The following is a 20,504-nucleotide window of genomic DNA, read 5'->3' on the forward strand; positions in this document are numbered from 1 at the left end:
TTGACTGATAACGATAGATAAAAAGAGAGCGTGGTCCTTTGCAGCTGGGAGTCCGGAGGATGCTGGCACCTTCTGCCATGACACACGCTGCAGATATGTTGAGCGGGGATACATTAGTTTAGCCATAATAACACCAGATTTCATTGTTAACCTTGAGAAAAGCCATTGTGGTTCTGCTGTTGGGGCTGCAACTGATAGAAGTGCTTCAAATAGGGTAAAAATGGGTATGAATTTTGTGAGCTATGATGTAGAGCTCAAGAGTATTTAATTACAGTATGCACTCGGACTGGATCGATGAAATTCTTACATGATGTAGCTTTACAGGCCCATTAACACACAACACAAAAAAGGAAATAAATGATAAACAAACATACATTAAATTATCAGTTATACTAGGTAACCAGGCCATAACAGTGCAGACTGAAGCACATAATGCAACCTTATACAAAGTCCATAGTATTTTGGTGATGATGGAAGGTTGTAGTTAAGGTTGGAAAGGTAGTTCAAGATAATACGTTCAAGGGCTTGGCGAGGAACGTTCAAGAGAAAAGTGAGATTGGACAAGATTGGAGCATTCAAGGATTAGTCCTTTTGAAAGGAAATGTGATGCTGCAGGTTCTGGGAAAGGGAGGGCAGTTTTGATGAGAAGAGTTACCAGTACAGGTTCACTGTGGGGTATGAAAAGATAGTTAGCAATTGGTTGAAACAAAGCAATGTTGACTGCACATCAAAGGTACTTCGCAGAACACTGATTGCTTGGGAAATCCTAAAATGGTGAAATAAGTCATTTAAATGAGAGCCCTTCCTTAAGACTTGCATATTGCAGGACCTGCCTGCAGCCGAAAGTGTGCTTTTGTACCATTTTTTGACATTTCTCTGCCTTTTCTTCGGAGAAAGCCAAGGAAGAAATCGCAGGGCCACGAGGAGCGATAGTTATATCATCGATAAGCATGGGTGAGGTATAGCTGCTAATGTTGTTCATTTATTTGAGATACGCTGCAAGGAAACAACTACAAGCCAGTGAGCCTTACATCAATTTGTAGGAAGGAACTGCAGATGCTGGTTTACACTGAAGATAGACACAAAATGATGGAGTAACTCAGCGGGACAGGCAGCATCTCTGGAGAGAAGGAATGGGTGACGTTTCGGGTCTCGACCCTTGTTACCTTGTTACCTTTCTTTGACCAGGAACGTCTCCCATCCCTTCTATCCAGAGATGCTGCCTGTTCTGTTCAGTTACATAGAAACATAGAATATAGGTGCAGGAGTAGGCCATTCGGCCTTTCGTGCCTGCACCGCCATTCAATATGATCATGGCTGATCATCCAACTCAGTATCCTGTACCTGCCTTCTCTCCATACCCTCTGATACCTTTAGCCACGAGGGCCACATCTAACTCCCTCTTAAATATAGCCAATGAACTGGCCTCAACTACCTTCTGTGGCAGAGAATTCCAGAGATTCGCCACTCTCTGTGTGAAAAATGTTTTTCTCATCTCGGTCCTAAAAGATTTCCCCCTTATCCTTAAACTGTGACCCCTTGTTCTGGACTTCCCCAACATCGGGAACAATCTTCCTGCATCTAGCCTGTCCAATCCCTTAAGAATTTTGTAAGTTTCTATAAGATCCCCACTCAATCTTCTAAATTCTAGTGAGTACAAGCCGAGTCTATCCAGTCTTTCTTCATATGAAAGTCCTGACATCCCAGGAATCAGTCTGGTTACAACAGCATGTTGTGTGTTTCTTCAGCCTTACATCGGTGATGGGCATTCTGAGAGACAGGATCTACATGCATTTGGAAAGGCAAGGACTGATTAGGGAATAGACAGCTTGGCTTTCTGTGTGGGAAATTGTGTCTCATTAACTTGATTGAGTTTTTTTGAACAGATGACAAAGGAGACTGGTGATGTCAGTGCGGTGAATATTTACGGATCATGGGGTTTATTTATTCATGACCGTTTATGGACAATACAAGGCCTTCAGCAAAGCCTTTAACAAGGTACCACATGGTAGGCTGGTCTGGAAGGTTAGATCACATGGGATCCTGGCCAGCTAGCCAAGTGGATACAAACTGGGCTTGAAGGTAGGAAACAGAGGGTGATCATGGAGGTTTGTTTCTCTGACTAGAGTCCTGGAACATGTACCACAGCGATTGGTAAAACCCAGTTTGAAGAAGGGTTACGACCCAAAATATCACCTCTACCTTTCCTCCAGGTGTGTTGCCTGGCCTGCTGAGTTATTCCAGCATTTTGTATCTAACTATAGGGATTGGTGCTAGGTCTGCTGTTGTTCATCAGTCTTAGATGTGACAGTAAATGACATCATCAGTAAGTTTGTGGATGCCACTAAAATTGGTGATGTCACAAACAGTGAAGAAAGTTATCTCCAGTTAAAATGGGATCTTGATCGACTAGGCCAATGGGCGGACGAATGGTAGATGGAGTTTAATTCAGATAAATGCGAGGTCTTGCACTTTGGTTGGATAAACCAGGGCATGATGTACACAGTGTATGGTGGGGCTCTGGGGAGTATTATTGAACAGAGAGATTTAGGGGGACAGGTACATTGTTCTACGAAGGTGGCAACACAGAGAGACAGAGTGGTGAAGAAAGCATTTGACACACTTACCTACAGTATATCGATCAGGATATTCACTACAGGGCCTAGGTTATCATGTTACAGCTGTATGGAATGTGGTTAGGAGTCCAGTGTACAGTTCTGGTCTCTCTGCTACAGGAAGGATGTCATTAAACTGGAAAGGGTCCAAAAATGATTGACAAGGATGTTACTAGGGATGGAGGACCTACGTTTTACGAAGAGGCTGCACTGGCTGAGTCTTTTTTCCCCTGAATTAGGAAGCAGGGAGGTGACCTTACAGAGTTATATAAGATCATAAGGGGTAGAGGTAATGTGAATGGTGTTTTTTTTCCAGGGTGGGGGATTTTAAAACAGAGGACTCTGTGATAGGTTTAAGGTGATAGGAAAATACTTTGAAAGTAATTCAAGGGGCAACTTTTTCATACGGAGGTGAGTGGTGGATACATGGAACGAGCAAGGAATTGTTCGAAGCCAATACATTTACATCATTTAAAAGAGACAGACAGGAACGTCATAGGAAAGATTTGGAGGATTATGGACTGGGCACAGGCAAGTTAGACTAGCAACTCAGTCAGCATGGCCAAATGAAACTTGTTTGTGAGCTGTATATAGCTCTATAATTCTGTGACCCTATGACTGAGTCACTATGGTTTGAGTAGTGAAAGCAAAGGCAAATGTATTATTTACGTTAAATAAATAAACTCTGAAGCTGAGAAAGACACAGGGCTATAGCTGGAGAACAGGAAGTTGAATTCACATTTTGACTGAACCATCAAACAAACTAGAATGAATATATTAATTATAATTTTCTGCACCTTTCCAAGTTGTACAACAGACATCAATAGACAATAGACAATAGGTGCAGGAGTAGGCCATTCGGCCCTTTGAGTCAGCACCGCCATTCAATGTGATCATAGCTGATCATCCCCAATCAGTACCCCGTTCCTGCCTTCTCCCCATATCCCCTGACTCAGCTATTTTTAAGAGCCCTATCTAGCTCTCTCTTTAAAGCATCCAGAGAACCTGCCTCCTGAGGCAGAGAATTCCACAGACTCACCACTCTCTGTGAGAAAAATTGTTTCCTCGTCTCCGTTCTAAATGGCTTACTACTTATTCTTAAACTGTGGCCCCTGGTTCTGGACTCCCCCAACATCGGGAACATGTTTCCTGCCTCTAGCGTGTCCAAGCCCTTAACAATCTTATATGTTTCAATGAGAATCCCTCTCATCCTTCTAAACTCCAGAGTATACAAGCCCAGTTGCACCATTCTCTCAGCATATGACAGTCCTGCCATCCCAGGAATTAACCTTGTAAACCTACGTTGCACTCCCTCAATGGCAAGAATGTCCTTCCTCAAATTAGGGGACCAAAACTGCACACAATACTCCAGGTGTGGTCTCACTAGGGCTCTGTACAACATAATACAAAAGTCTGATTCGAAAATAGAACCCCTGAACGATAAACGTAGCCAAACCATAATAACCTAGAAGGAAGAACTTGCTACTCTCTACCTCTTCTCGTTGACTAAAACCAGCAATTGTTCCGAAATAACTGATTGTTAAGATCTGCTTGGAAGACAAAAAAAAACCCATCTATTCTTTCCGATTATAGCCATCAATCAATGAATTTTTAATGTGTCATCAGTAAATTAATCTTGGGCATAGAGCCATTGGTGGAATCTGCCACAAAAAAAGTAATGTATTAATTACTGGATATTGTTTTATTAATTGGTTGAAAGATATTTTTTGTTATTTAGGACATGGGCGTTTCAGACAAGGTCGGCATTTATTGCTTATTTCTAGGTGCCCTTGAAAAGCTGTTGAGGAGCCATATTAGAATCATCGACTTTATAGAATCAGGCTTTTAACGGCGGATGCAAAAGATCTTCTTGCCCTTTAGTTAAACTGGGATTAATGCCTTTCTTTTGTATGGAAACATAATGCGATGGACATGTCTATTTGTGGGGACAGCCAAATTAAGCCACCGCATTTCAAGTAATGTCCAAACGTGTATTCTCTTTCCGCTGACTGGTTGGCACGCAACAAAAGCTTTTCACTGTACCTCGGTACACCCGACAATAAACTTAACTAAACTCCCCTAAACTAAACTAAGCATTTCCTGCATTAAAAAAAAACTAAACTCAAAAGGAATACTTAATTGGCAACTGCAAAACAAGTTAGGATATCCTAAATTTGTGAAAAGTAGCTACAGTCTTTATTCTAAGCATGGTGTAAGTGCGTTTGCTTATTTCAAGCTGATCGCGTCCCACTTAGAATGCATTGTGCGAACATTCATCACATTATTTAACGATCACATGTGCATCAGAAGAGATCCAGACAAGAGCAAAAGAGCCCATAGATTTAGAATAATGGGCAACAGTACTGGAATGGAATGAGGAATAATATTTCATGCAGTGAGGTGTCAGGATCAGGAACGCCCTCCTTGAGAAAGCGGTAGCATCAGATTCAATGGAAACTTTAAAAAAAGACAATGGGCATCAACTTCAAGATGATAGATCTGTAAGGAAAAGACTAATAGCAAGAATCAACATTTATTTCTCAACCAATGATTCACTTAAATACAATATTCTGCCCTTATCAGAACACTTTGTTCCTAGTTGTATTGGATAACTGTTCTACTTTAAAACAATGACTGTTGTTCTGAATTCACTTTATCGACTGTAAAGAGGATTAAAGTTGTGAAAGGTACTAAGGTTGAGTAAATGTAAGTTCTCGGAGAATTCCTTCAAAGTGGTGGCACAATGTGCTGGAGGACGGTGTGATTCTAGGGTGAGCATTGAGGAAATTGATGTAAGGTTTGCGCTGAGAAAGACATCGGATATGAAGTCAGAAGTTGCTGCAAATTCGTTGTGTGTAAGGCAGCATCTATGGAGCCAGAAACAGTATAACATTTGGTTAAATGAAATAATGTGAAATGTTAAATGGTAAATACAGGATAAACTCAAGATATTGGTTTCAGTCAATTAAGGACATACATTTACTCAATATTTCCACCAAAAGAGAGTGTTGGCCTTCTCTTGGCAGTCAATGATTCTTTCTTCAACAAGCCCCAATGGCCAGCAATGTCCTGGAAGGAACTTAAGTGGCCTTGTTACAAATATAGAACAGTACAACACAGGAACAGGCCCTTTGGCCCATAACATCTGTGACAAACATGATGCCAAGGCCAACTCTTATCTGCCTGTACGTAATCTATATCCCCCCCCATTCCCTGCATAACCAAATGCCTATCCAAAAGTCTCTTAAATGCCACTACGCATCTACCTCCACCGTCGCCCCTAACAGCACAGTTCCTGGCACACACTGGGTAAAAAAATTACCCCACATATCTTCTTTAAATGCCGCCCCTTTTACCATAAAGCTTTGCCCTCTAATTGCTGGAAGATCAAGTCCCCAGTCGGGCATCTTGTAGTGAGGGACATACATCTAGTCCACACAAAGTTTTTTTTAACATGTATGGAACCAGTGGCATATGGAAATACTGTCCAGCTGCCTGAATGAGTGTAGCTTCAACGTGCAACACCCCCGAGCCCATTTGAAGGCTTGCAATTCTCCAGGCTGAATGTGTAGGAAGGAACTGCAGATGCTGGTTTAAAACAAAGATGGAAGGGTCTCGACCCGAAACGTCACCTATTCCTTGTCTCCAGAGATGAAGTCTGAGCCGCTGAGTTAATCCAGCATTTTGTGTCTATCTTCAGGCTGAATCTGTGCTCCCATCACCACCGTTGCCACAGGGTGTATTAACAACCAAGTAATTCATTGTAGCAAATTGTTAAGACATCTTCAACAGCATCTCTCAACTCTGTGAACTCAACCAACCAGGAAGAGGACAGCACATTCACAGGCATACCGCCACCTGCAGGTTTCCCCAGAAAATACATCACTGTGCTTTGATCATGGCTGAGTCCAAATTCTGGAAGTCCCTACCCTGCTGCACTGTGGGTGTACACACACTAGAAGGATCACGGTGATTCAAGGGGGTGTAGAGTTTGCACCTGTTCCCTGCGACCATGTGGGTTTCATCCGGGTGCTCTGGTTTCCTCCCGATTCCCAAAGACGTGTGGGATTGGAGTTTAATTGGCCTCTGTAAATCACCCCTAGTGTGTGGGGAGTGGATGCAAAAGTGGGATAACATAGGATTGGAGTGAACGTGTGATTGATGTAGACTCTGTGGGCCAAAGGGTCTGTTTCCATGTTGTATCTTTCGATTCAATTCAATTCAATTGATTCCCTCATCACCTCTTCCTCAAAGCCAATTTAGGGTGTGCATTAAAGACGAGCTTTGCAGTGGTACATCCTGTAAATGAATTAAAAAAATTAAAACATTAGAACCTACGATAATCGGGGAGATCAGGGTACAAATGGATGCTACACAACGCCAGGATGATTTCAGTGCTTGCATCCAGAGTATGTGTTCACTGACAACAGAAAGACATGATCTTTAAGGATAAGAGGGGAAATCTTTTAGGACCGAGATGAGAAAAACATTTTTCACACAGAGAGTGGTGAATCTCTGGAATTCTCTGCCACAGAAGGTAGTTGAGGCTAGTTCATTGGCTATATTTAAGAGGGAGTTAGATGTGGCCCTTGTGGCTAAGGAGATCAGGGGGTATGGAGAGAAGGCAGGTACGGGAAACTGAGTTGGATGATCAGCCATGATCATATTGAATGGCGGTGCAGGCTCGAAGGGCCTACTCCTGCACCTAATTTCTATGTTTCTATGTTTCTATGTTTAGGGCCAGGGAGAAGCTACTAATAGACACAAAATGCTGGAATAACTCAGCGGGACAGGCAGCATCTCTGGTGAGAAGAAATGGATGACGTTTCGGGTCGAGACCCTTCTTTAGACAGCTTTCGACCCGAAACGTCACCCATTCCTTCTCTCCAGAGATGCTGCCTGTCCCGCTGAGTTACTCCAGTATTTTGTGTCTATCTTCGGTTTAAACCAGCATCTGCAATCCAATCCTACACGAGAGGTTACTAATGTTGGAAATCAAACATAAAAGGAAAATAAGCGTCATTCATTTATGGTAGGATATTAGAGATTGCTGTTCCAGCTGGCTCGATGGAATTAAGATATAGGTCGCTCATCAGATAGAATTTACAGCAAAGGAATAGGCCATCTGGCCCAGTTTTATACATGCTGTAAACCTTGGGCCTACCTTTGCACTGAGTTTTCTTCCCCTTTTTCCATCTGACTGGAGAAGACCACAGACCACTGAGCCTGTTCCACCACTTATCCCTCAGATTAGTCTTTGATTTGAAAAGCAGAGAAAGTTTTGTTAAACTTTAATAGAATGATAATTAGAGTACAATTGAAATGTTGTGCATTATTCTGGCTCGGGACCGTCTTGTGACAGATTTGCCTCGGTGGGGGGGGGGCCAGGAATGATTTGCTGTACAAGTCTCGGGTTAAAACTACATATGGATCTTTCAGTCAGAATCTTTTTGATTCACATCTTTAAAGAAGAAAGCAGCCTTCAAACGGTATCTCACTCACCAGTTTTGAAGAGTGGGTTAAATTTTAACGAGTTTGTTTGAATAGAGTTGTATGCGTGGAGCTTTTGTTTAAATCACGTATTTCCAGTGCGGTGATGTGTTGGATTGCTAGAGAATGGACATCTCTAAATTATCTCTGCAATAAGTATCTCTAATCTAAGTAAACTTTCTGGGCTGAAGAATGATCCAGACCCGAAACATCATCTGTCCGTTCCTTCCACAGATGCTGCCTGACCCGCTGAGTTCTTCCAGCACTTTATGCATTGTTCAAGCTTTAAAAGCCACTATTTTCTGTAATTTCCTCTTTTACACAGAAGGTAGTTGAGGCCAGTTCATTGCCTATATTTAAGAGGGAGTTAGATGTGGCCCTTGTGGCTAAAGGGATCAGGGGTATGGAGAGAAGGCAGGTACAGGATACTGAGTTGGTTGATCAGCCACGATCATATTGAATGGCGGTGCAGGCTCGAAGGGCCGAATGGCCTACTCCTGCACCAATGTTCTATGTTTCTATGTTTCTATGTGATCAGATCACTTTAAGGGTAGATTTTCAACATGCTGATTGCAAGGGATTGTTAGCAGGGATAGCTCCACAAAACATGCACATCCTGCTCCACTCCGAAATCTCCTCGAGGTTTTGCCGACTTTGAAGAAGTTGTCCTCCTCCTCTCTTCGAGGAGAGTTCAGCGTCACTCTCTCTTGCTGCACCCCCCCCCCTCTGGGATTCCTCCTGCTCTCCGGCGCTACAACCACATTTTAACCCACTCGCCTAATGGGCCTGTCCCACTTTGGCGACTCTCTAGGCGACTGCCAGGGACTAGTTATAATGGAATTCACCCACGACACCTGGCGACAACCAACGACAGCAAAAATTGTCGCCACTGTGACTGAAAAATGTTTCAACACGTTACATTTTACTACAGTCACCAGTAGTCGCCCAAAAAATCACCTAAGTGGGACAGGCCCCTAAATACCATCTACATCTCTCGTTCCCCTTTCCCTTAAAGAAGGATCTCGACCAGAAACGTCACCTCTTCCTTTTCTCCAAAGATGCTGCCTGACCCGCTGAGTTACTCCAGCATTTTGTGTCTCCACATCCTAGTGGCGAGTTGGCCGATTTTTAAACTAGATCATTCGGCCAGATAATTCAATAAAAATTCAATGAACATTTCATTTCAGTGGCATCATGAGTAGCGAATGTTGCCTTACAGTGGCACCAGCAAAATGGAAGTGGGATTGTTACATCGACTGGTTATCATAGCCAGCGCTGATCAAAGCGTCAAGGTACTGACATCAGTGACCTCTTGCAAATGTCAGGAGGATAAGTAGGAACCACCCTCCCCCTCTTGTCTGGAGAAAGCTGTTGTGAAACCACTTTCAAATACAAAGACAACGGGCCACCGATAATTTACATAACATTTACATATCTGTTTGAACACAGACACACCCGTGTCCAGATAAACATGCACTTAATATTCCAAAAATTAAAACGAGCTTCAAGAAAATCTGCTGATTAAAAATGAACAATGTGCGAGCTTTTGTGTACCACAGCCCGTTGAATCCTCCGCCACAATGGCCCACTCCAAACCAGACGGAAGTACCGTGAATAGGAATATATATTTGACATAAAATTCATTAAAACTCTAAACTGTCCTGATGAAATTTGGCAGCAGTCTGCAACCAAGCATCAAAATAAAACAGTTAATTAAGGAAAGCCTCGTCCTTAGATCAACGGGAAGGAAGAGATTTGGATCATTAGAATTCTATACGTTAGAATTAGCTGGTCTCTAGATACGGGGGGTGAAAGGAAAGTGATTTGCCTCATTGTAATTCTCTGAGATTTACCACAGTGCTTTCTATACAACAGATAAATATTTTTTTCTTCCATTGGGATACTATCAAATGAATCGGAATAGGAAAGGAGATTCCGTGGTGATTCCACACAATTGAATTCAATAGGAAGAAGTTTGTGGGTTTTGTACATGAGCAGTTTTGATTTTAAAACATAACACGCTGAAAGTACTCAGCTGGTTGGACACACCTTTGGCGATAGAAATAACTGACAGATCAGGTCAATGACTTTTCATCAAATTGATTCTCTTTTCTCTTTGAAGGTGAGAAATAGCAAGGCTATTTTTAAAAAAGTGTAGCAAAGATTTTTTTAATATTTTAAAATATATTAATTTTTGGACTCTGGACATGGTTAGCGAGAACATTTAGTACTCATCCACAGGGGCAATGGGTGATGTACTGATCATCTCAAAGCGCAGATAAGTGGCAGTGGGTTAGAAATTCAATTCATTGGTATCAGTGTTTCAGGATTAAACTCAATTCAGATGGATCATCTTTTGTGTGAGTGGTATATGTACCAGAAGATGGATTTTTACCATCAGCTCTTTTGTTACATGGTTAGGCAGGCATTAATGGTAAACAAACTGGGGGTTTACATCAATCTGGGAGCTATACGGCCACTTTAACTGAGATGGAGGTGTTTGCACTAAATACTCAATGTTGTTAAGGTGGCAAAAATTGTACTCTGCTTCCAAAATCGCATTTCGCAGAAGGCAATGCAACTGACCGAGAAGTGGAATAGATTCTGTAACCGCTACAGTGATGCCCAGCAAGAGACTGAGGACAAACCTTAACCTCCAGGTCTTCTTCCAGTCTCCTGTGTTTTTAAAACTGCCTGGGAGCAGACACTGACATTCATTTATCTGGCAGGATGTACCAAGGCAGTTTTACCATACTCGCTCCCTATACTTCCTCGAAGCTCCGATTATTTCACTAAACAGCTGATCAGCGAAACTCGGGGATAGGGAGGGATAGCGTCGGGGCAGATCTTGAGTTTGAATATGAGTTTGGTTTATTGTCACATGTACCGAGGCTCAGTGAAAAGCTTTTGTGGCCTAACCTGCGAGCAGCTGGAAGTGATTCCACAATATAATTAAACTGTGGCTGATCTAAATGCACCATGACAGCTTCAGTCCTAGAAACCTCTATACAGTCTGTAGAAGGGTCCTGGCCTAAAATGTTGCCTATCATGTTCTCCAAGGATACTGCCTGACCTACCGAGTTATTCCAGCACTTTATACTCATGCTTTGGTGCTCAGTTTTGACAACCTACCCTCCTATCTACATCATCTTTTGGGGGAAGAGAGTCCCCAATTTTTCTGACCCTTTGAAGAAAGAAGAGCTCCTTAAAATCATCATTCAACAGTCAAAAGCGAATCAAGGTCATACCATCTGATGCTGAATTCTTCCACCACAGGAAATAGTTTCTGGATATCCAGTTTGTCAACTCGTTTAATCATCTTAAACACCTGAATTAGATCAGCTCAAAGTAGTCGTATTCAGGTGGAATACAAGCCTGGACAATGGAATCTGCTATTGAAGTTTATCTCTTTAAGTTTAGGTGTCATTCTGCTGAATATGTAGCGTACCTCTTCCAATATCCTTTCTGAGGCGGTGTGGTCAGAACCCAGTTCTGGATGTTAAGTGGGATCTGACTAGTTATAGCCACGGGGAAGAGAGGATATGGATGTTGGTCGAGAACAAACTTCGAACCCCAGCTTGCGTTTGGTACTCAAGCAGTACAAGCCATTTAAAGAGCGATCACCTCCAACCTCAGTGAAGATTGACATCCTGGCAAATGCAAGATTTGTCCTTGGTCCTCCATCGGATCTCTCCATGACGACTAAAAGTGATTGACTTCCAAGTTCACTGGGACCTCTCCCACCAACAATGCCTCTGATTCCACGTGGGCGGTCCCACACCCAGGTGGTAAACGTCTTCCAGTTTTGACGGAAAGACATTGACCTAAAAGGACACAAAAAGTGCTGCAGTAACTGAGCGGGCCAGGCAGCAGCTCTGGCGAACGTGGATAGGTGGCTTTTCGGACAGGCACCCTTCACAAAAGAGATACAGAAAAAAAAAGAGAATCTGACTGTACATTGGTACACGTGGTAATAAGGGAACTATTGGACCATTGAACCAAGCTAGCTGGGGGTCTGGGAGGACAATGGGAGTCAACGTTTTAGGTCAACGTGAAGGTCAGATGGTGCCTGACCTGCCCAGTGCTTTTCAGCATATCTTGATTTACATTTGATTTCCAGCATCTCCCTTACTCTCCCCCCACCCCACCCCACCCCGCCTTTTGTAAGCACGACCAAGAGCTAGAGGTATTCCAGTGGTTTCCTGAGAGTTACTGAATGGTCACATCAGGAGTAACTGCCGGCGACAGCCCCAACTCTCCCAAACCTCCACATCACCACATCTCACCGAGTACAAGAAGTCCACAGGAAAACCCAGACACAGAAGTGTGTGCAGGTTGACATTGCTGAGTTGACAAGTCATTCGCTCCGTTAAATCTTAATACCCAAAGCATTGATTTTAAACGATTTTTGTTTTTGTTTTGTTTGGAAAGGTGAGAAAACAGAAGTCCAAGAAATCTGGAAAGGAAGGGATTAAAAATGATGGAATTTAACAGCGAAACAGTCGGAACCTGGAAGGGGAAAGTGGGGGGACATTTAGATTGTCTTTTACAAAATATATTCTACCGCAAACGAAAGGGGGCTAGGTTATTAGCATATGAATATGGAAATTGGAATCATGTTTTAAGTGGGCAATTTAACCTTTTGATGTGCAAATCTGTAAATTTGCAATGTGCTTTCTCTCCTTCTGATTAACGCGTGTGATTAAGGCCGTTGCGTCTTTCATCGCTGGGGCTTTTTATTTTGCTTGTGGTGTCTTGTGCCGACTCAAGATGTTAATCCCTGCTTTTGTTCGGTCCCCTAGTGCAGAATTCGAGGCAAGTGATGGGGGGACGAGGGCGTCGCAGCGGTTAGATTTCGAGGGTGTTTGAGTGAGTGGGTTGTGCTGGTCTCGCGAAATATTAAACTGCCTCGCAGTCTTTGCAGTTAAAACGATGGCGTGGGCTAATCCAGCCCCAACGCTGCAATGTGTGTGTGTGTGTGTGTGTGTGTGTGTGTGTGTGTGTGTATGTGTGTGTGTATGCGATAGAGAGAGCGCACCACTGTGATGTGTGTGTTGTGAGCAAAAATCGCCCCAATCTTAAACGGGATAAAAAGGCTGGAAAGATTAGGAAATGTATTGTTCTTTAAAAACAAAAACACACAGTCTTTTCTCCCTGTTCTACTTGTGAGGCGATGATTAAAGCTTTCAACTTTTATCACAGACCACAGATTCTCACTCTGCTCAATGTCGAATTCGGGATAAAAATCTGGGAGGGAGAGTGTTATATCAAAACATTGGGGCTTTATTTAATAACGCCAGTGCTTTGGATATTGAAACTTGCACAGGATGAAAAAAGGATGTAACAAAGGAAAGTGGTGCGCCCATTTTAAACGCCGAACTGGGATAGGGGGGGGGGGGGGGGGGGGGGGGGGGGGGGGGGGGACATTGACGACAGCGCTGTTGATTGATTACAACGTAGGGGTAATCCATCAATGACAAATCGCGAGGTACCAAACCAGTATATGTCACCCCCATCTCTCGCTACACTTACACTGTAAGATAACTCCCAGTCCAAGCTAATAATGTGAATGTACTGAAAATGAATTCATGTGGATAATTTATTTTAATATTTTTTTTTCTCTCGGTTTAATTTTCCTGTTAGGTAAATTGCCCTGATATTAAAAAAAAATAGAGAAAGGATGCTTCGCGCTGCGGTGGTGGAGGGACAGAGCGTTTCTGCAAGTGAATAGCTAGGAGCTGGGATGTGTGCAGGGCGCCGTTCTGTGTGAGATTCGCTCGGTTTCAGCTGCAATACCAACCTAGAAAGATGTAAAATGCACAGCGTTTAAAGGGTTATTTCCCCCCCCATAAAAAATCAACATTTACACTTATGCGTAGGAAAGAACTGCAGATGCTGGTTTAAATCGAAGGTAGACACAAAATGCTGGAGTAACTCAGCGGGACAGGCAGCATCTCTGGAGAGAAGGTATGGGAATTATGGCCAATCAATAAGACCAGGGCAACTTTGACCCCTGTCTCCACACTTACTATAATGATCCACCATTGAAGGTGGGACCCGACCCTGAAGAATTCCTTTTCCTCCAGAGATGCTGCCTGATCCGCTGAGTTCGTCCAGCACTTTGTGTGTATCATCGGTATAAACCTGCACCTGCAGTTCATTTCTACACCCCTTTCAGGCACTGTTCTTTAGCTCAATGTTATCCTTCACGTATAAGTAGGTGAAGAGTGTGACAATTTAGTTCACACTACTCATTAAATTCCACAGGCTTGTCGCTGGTACCCATCCAACCCCCCAACATCCTTAGATCACTATCAACTGGTAAATGGTTAAAGGCTCCCCCCACCCCCTATCAGTCTGAAGAAGGGTTTCGGCCCGAAACGTTGCCTATCTCCTTCGCTCCATAGATTCTGCTGCACCCGCTGAGTTTCTCCAGCATTTTTGTGTACCTTCGATTTTCCAGCATCTGCAGTTTCTTCTTAAACAAATGGTGAAAGGCTGTTTGGTCGCAATCATTAAAGGGATGGGCACCATCCTTCTCACCAATAACCTGCTCACTAGTGCCCATGTTAAATTTGATGGATGTACCAATCTCGGCACATCCATCATCTAAACATGGCCCAAGGATATGAATTCCAGAGGTGAGAGCAGAGCAATTGTCCTTGGCATCACTGAGCTCTGGTAACTCTGGATAAGAGTAGGTGGGCATGATGGAGATAACACTCCAATGGGTCAGAGGCATCCCTCATAAGAAAGAAGGCTGTTGTGCTGCTCTAGGGCAATCATCACAGCCCTGGACATGACTGCCGAACCCATTGCATGGCTATCCTTCCATCATCGGGTCAGGTGGGGATGATTAACAATTGGACAATGTTCCATTCCACTTGCAACCCTTCAGCTAATAAAATGGCCTTGCCTGCATGCATCAAGACGAGTTAAAGTTCAGACTTAAGCCAATTAGGTGGCATGTGACTAAAAGGCTAAGCAATGACCATTTCCAACAGAGACTCCCACCTCCTATCCTTGACATTGATGGCAATACCATAATCAAGATACCAATAGATGCCAAGATTCAATGATCAATATCATCGGGGTTATCATTGACCAGAAACTCAATTAGACCAATCTGATACAATTTACAGAAGCCAATTAACCTCCAAACCTGTACGTCCTTGGAGTGTGGAAGGAAATCGTATCAGGGATGAGTAAACCTACATGGTCACGGAAGAGCATGCAAACTCCGTACAAACAGCACCCGTAGTCAGGATCGACCCCGGGTCTCTGGTGCTGTAAGGCAGCAACTCTACCGCTGCGCCACTGTGCAACACTGTGTCTACTCCAACAATGCCTCCCAAACCGTTAACCTCTGTCACCAAGGAGTACAAGGGGAGCAGATTCATCGGAAGATCATCGCATGCTGATTTGTAAATAGATAGATAGATAGATAGATATGCCATTTATTGTCACTATACATGTACAATGAGATTAAAAGCATCTCGTACTCAGTGCATACATATAATTTAGTACAAAAAACAAGAAACAGAAAACAAAACAAGGGGGGGGGGGATAGGTGCACAATTCTGCGGCGCTATATACATATCTATAAAGGCAAAATGGTGAAGGATGAATAGGTAGTATTCTTAGGCAGATTTTTAAAGTTATATTAAAATATTAAAAAATATTTAAAAGAAATATTAAAAATTACAATTACAATACACATTACAATTCCAAATTTCAGTACGTGGATAGAGTAGATGGAAGTCCGGGTGTTGGCCTGTGAAATCAGTGCATGTGTGAGTTAAGAGTAGTTATGACTTTTGGAAAACAACTGTTCCTGAGTCTATTTGTCCTAGTTTTGATGCACCTATAGCGCCTTCCAGAGGGCAGCAGGTCGAACAGTCCAAACGCAGGATGGGAGCTGCTGCAGGATGATATCACTGTCCCTCAATTATTGCTGGATTTGACTACTGGAACTCCTGCCCAACAGCATCATAGGAATAATTCACCTGAATGACTGTGAATGTTCAAAAGGGAAACTGAACACCACCTTCTGTAGGGCTGGGGAATAAATAGTGACCTTTTCGGCAATGCCTGGATACCCCAAAAAAAAGAACAAATAATGATAAACAGATGCAAACTCAAGAAACTACAGATGGAGTAAAATAACAAAGTGCTGGAGGAACTCACTGGGTCAGGCAGCATCTTCAGAGGGAATGGGCAGATGACATTAGGTCCTGATCCGAAATGCTGTTTGTCCATTCCCTCCACAGATGCTGCCTGACCTGCTGAGTTCCTTCAGCACATTGTGCTGCAATAAGCAGACCTATTTATTTGGATCTTTTGCACCTGCTTGAGAGGGCGGAAAGAGCTTTATAACACAAAGGAAAGATGGCAATTGAGAATGTGACACAGCCTCAGTTCTGCATCGTGCATTAATCTGCATGTTTGTGCTCAATTATCTAAAATAGTACAATCCATCCGATCTAAATGTAGTTTGATTCGTGATTGATATTCTTAACTACAGTGGACTGTTTATACTCCAATTTCAACCTCCCCTCTGTTATACAATATGATGTCCCTTCCTCTTGTATTTTACTGCTCTGTTCCATTGTTCAGTCTGACCTGATTTGCCTCACTGACCCCTCCCAATGTCAGTCCCTTGCATCTGCCGCCTTTGAGTTGTATTGTCTGTTGGCTGACCAGACCTGCAGAGGATGCCATAAGGCAGATCATCTCCTGCTGAGTCCACATTCAGTTTGATATTGTGCATCTGAATTGCAGCTGAAACTTTCGCAACATGCAACTTTGTCAACCAGGCTCAAGGTTGCTGGCTTCTACTTTTGTGCCAGAATGTACCATTTATAGATTGATGCACTAGTGTGTATATATGTGTGTTTGTGCGTATGCGTGTGTGTGTGAGTGTGTGTGTGTGGCTGTGTCGGTGTCTGTGTGTTGATGCACCGAATGTGTATATGTGTGTGTGTGTGTTTGAGTTTAGTTTATTATCACATGTACCGAGGTACAGTGAAAAGCTTTTGTTGTGTGCTAACCAGTCAGCGGAAAGACAAAACATGATTACAATCGAGCCATTCACAGTGTAGAGATACATGATAAAGGGAATAACATTTTAGTGTGTAACATTTAGTGTATGTAACGTGCGTGTGTGTGTGTGTCTGTATTGTGTGTGTGTGTCTTTGTTTGTATGGGTATGTATCTGTGTCTGTGTGTGTGTATGCCCATGTGCATGTGTGTGTGTGTGTGTGTGTGTGTATGTCTATGTGTGTGTATGCGTATGTCTATGTGTGTGTGTGTGTGTGTGTGTGTGTGTGTGTGTCTATGTGTGTGTATGCGTATGTCTATGTGTGTGTGTGTGTGTGTGTGTGTGTGTCTATGTGTGTGTTTGCGTATGTCTGTGTGTGTGTGTGTGTGTGTGTGTGTGTGTGTGTGTGTGTGTGTGTGTGTGTGTGTATGTCTATGTGTGTGTATGCGTATGTCTATGTGTGTGTGTGTGTGTGTGTGTGTGTGTGTGTGTGTGTGTGTGTGTGTGTGTGTGTGTGTGTGTGTGTGTGTGCCTGTCCGTGTGTGTGTGTGTGTGTCCGTATTTATTGCCATCTCTGAGACATCTGAATTGGAGACACTAGGTCTCTTCCGTATACCTTAGTCCCATCCTGGGACCTTTGGTGCCCTTCATTTTGTTTTAATATGAAGCAAATTCACCAATTTATAAAAATGGCAAGAAAGAACAGTTGGAAGTGATCAAACCATTTCCACTGAAGGGGACTAAAGTGACAGCAAGTGACCCTGACTAAAGCTTACAATCTGAAAACACCACTAAGAACGCTTGCTAAATAAGTGATTATAAACCTATTTTGTCACCTTTTACAGTAGCTGGGGAGATGGAGATTACCTCTTGTTTTGCACACTTTAAATTGTTTTTAATGCAAGCCACTTGTTCTGTCCCCAGGGCAAGGTGGTCGAGTTTCCAGCACTCGGATCAGAAAACCATGTCTAAAAGAATGTGATATAACATTAATCAACCTATACATTTTAGGATTGATTTGCTGTTCATTCGGATCTCATGTTCCTTGAGGTCAGTCAGCACAAAAATCTCAAAGCAAAAAACTCAGATTAAACGTAGTCAGGATTGATCAGAATTTTAATGATGGATTACCTGTTCTTTCAACGTCCTTTACAAAATGCTCCTGGTGTCCAAGCCCATTTCCTTTAATCTAAATCACAAATTGAACCATATGATCAGCTACAAACACCCCATAGTCAACCAAGTACTTTTGAATTGCAGTCACTGATCCCATACACATCAATGTTATTATCACGTGACAACTGTTTTCACAGCCGCTGGTCGATGAGTAAATATTCACCGGGACACTAGCTTGTTCAAGTGTAGGAAGGAACTGCAGATTTACACCGAATATAGACACAAAATGCTGGAGTAGCTCAGCAGGTCAGGCAGCATGTCTGCGGAAAAGGAATAGTTGACGTTTCTGATCAAAACCCTTCTTTAGACCCTTCGTCACCTATTCCTTTTCTGCAACGACACTGCCTGACCCACTGAGCTACTCCAGCATTTTGTGACGAGCTGCTTCTTCTTTGATATAATCATTTGTGATCTCTTGCATCTACCTGAGGGGGCAGATGGCTCTTCAGTTGAATGCCTCGTTGAAATGATGCTCCTTTGATGGTGTGGCATTCCCACAGAGCACTGTGAATGCCAGTCAGGCACAGAAACCACAACATGGTAATGTAGCTGTGAGAGTGCTAACCAAAGATACTAGAGCAAGAGCTTTGGTGCTGACTAGGCTAACAATATCTGCTTCCAAGCCCAGAAGGGCGATGTGCGTAGGAAGGAACTGCAGATGCTGGTTTACACTGAAGATAGACACAACATGCTGGAATAACTCAGCAGGTCAGGCAGCCTCTCTGGGGAAAAGTAATAGGTGAGGTTTTGGGTCAAGACATCGACTTGAGGCACATGTTCTGGGAAATGTACGTTGGAAATAGTTGATGGTGGGCTCCGGAATTCACCACACCTTTGGAGTGGCACAGTGCAGAGCTGTTACCTCGCAACGCTAGAAACCTGATCTAAAACATTGTCTAAGAAGGAACTGCAGATGCTCGAAAATCAAAGGTAGACAAAAATGCTGGAGAAACTCAGCGGGTGAGGGAGCGGAAGGAAATAGGCCAATTTCGCAAAGAAGCGAAGGCCTATTTCCTATTTCCTTCGCTCCATAGATGCTGCCTCACCCGCTGAGTTTCTCCAGCATTTTTGTCTAGCTAAAACATTGTCTGTCATTTTCCTTCACAGATGCTGCGTGAGGCATTGTAATTTGTTTTTCCAGACCTCAGCATATGTGGAGTTTGCAAGTATAGAAAGGAACGGCATACGCTGTTTTTTACCGAAGATAGGCACGAAGTGCTGGGGTAACTCAGCGGGTCAGGGAACATCACTGGAGAAAAAGCATGGGTAACATTTTGGGTCAGGACCCTTCTGTAGGCCCTTCTGAAGAAGGACTCTGACCTGAAACTTCACCCATCCTTTTTCTCCAGAGATGTTGCCTGAAACTCTGAGTTACTCCAGTACTTTGCATCTATCTTCTGTAGTTGGCATCTTCTCCCTGAGACCACATCGATTTCTTCCACCTGCTCCAGTTTCCTCCCACATCCCAAAGATATGTGTGGGTTTGTAGGTTAAATGGCCTCTGTAAAAATTGCCCCTAATGTTTGTGGAAAGTTGGATAACATGGAACTAGTGTGGGCTGGTGATCGATGGTCAGCACGAGCTCAGTGGGCTGAAGGGCCATTTCTACGCTGTGTCTCTAAACTAAACTGACATCCTGATCACCACACTCAAATTTTGAATCCACATTTCCCAGTGTACAAGACATAGAATCCAGGGAAATACATTTGGAGATGGCAATACCATACTAACACTGACCTTTCCCTCAAGATCAATGAAGAGTAATTCCCTTTGCCAGGTGGCACATTGGTTTAATGAATTCCAACTTAGAGGTGGAAGCCTCATGCTTGGTAACACCTACATTGGGCAATGTCAGCTCTTGCATGCAGAACTTTCATCAATTCACCCAAAATTCAGGGAATATTCCTGTTGTTTCAGTGTAATCTTTATCCAGTGTATTTTTAGTGAATGCCCTAAAGACTCACTTATTTTAGAGATCCAGGAAATACACAGATGGTTCTTCACAAAATCACTTTATTTTAATGCTTCAAAAACATTTTATGGAAACATTATCCAATAAAAGCTAATTCTGAGCCACATTCTAGGGTAAGTGGTCTCAGACTTGGTCAAAGAGGCAGATACTCCAGTTACATCCAGTTCTCTGGATGCTTTCAAGAGAGAGCTAGATAGGGCTCTTAAAAATA

This window comes from Amblyraja radiata, chromosome 27 (genome assembly GCF_010909765.2).
Source record: "Amblyraja radiata isolate CabotCenter1 chromosome 27, sAmbRad1.1.pri, whole genome shotgun sequence".
Classification (NCBI taxonomy): Eukaryota; Metazoa; Chordata; class Chondrichthyes; order Rajiformes; family Rajidae; genus Amblyraja; species Amblyraja radiata.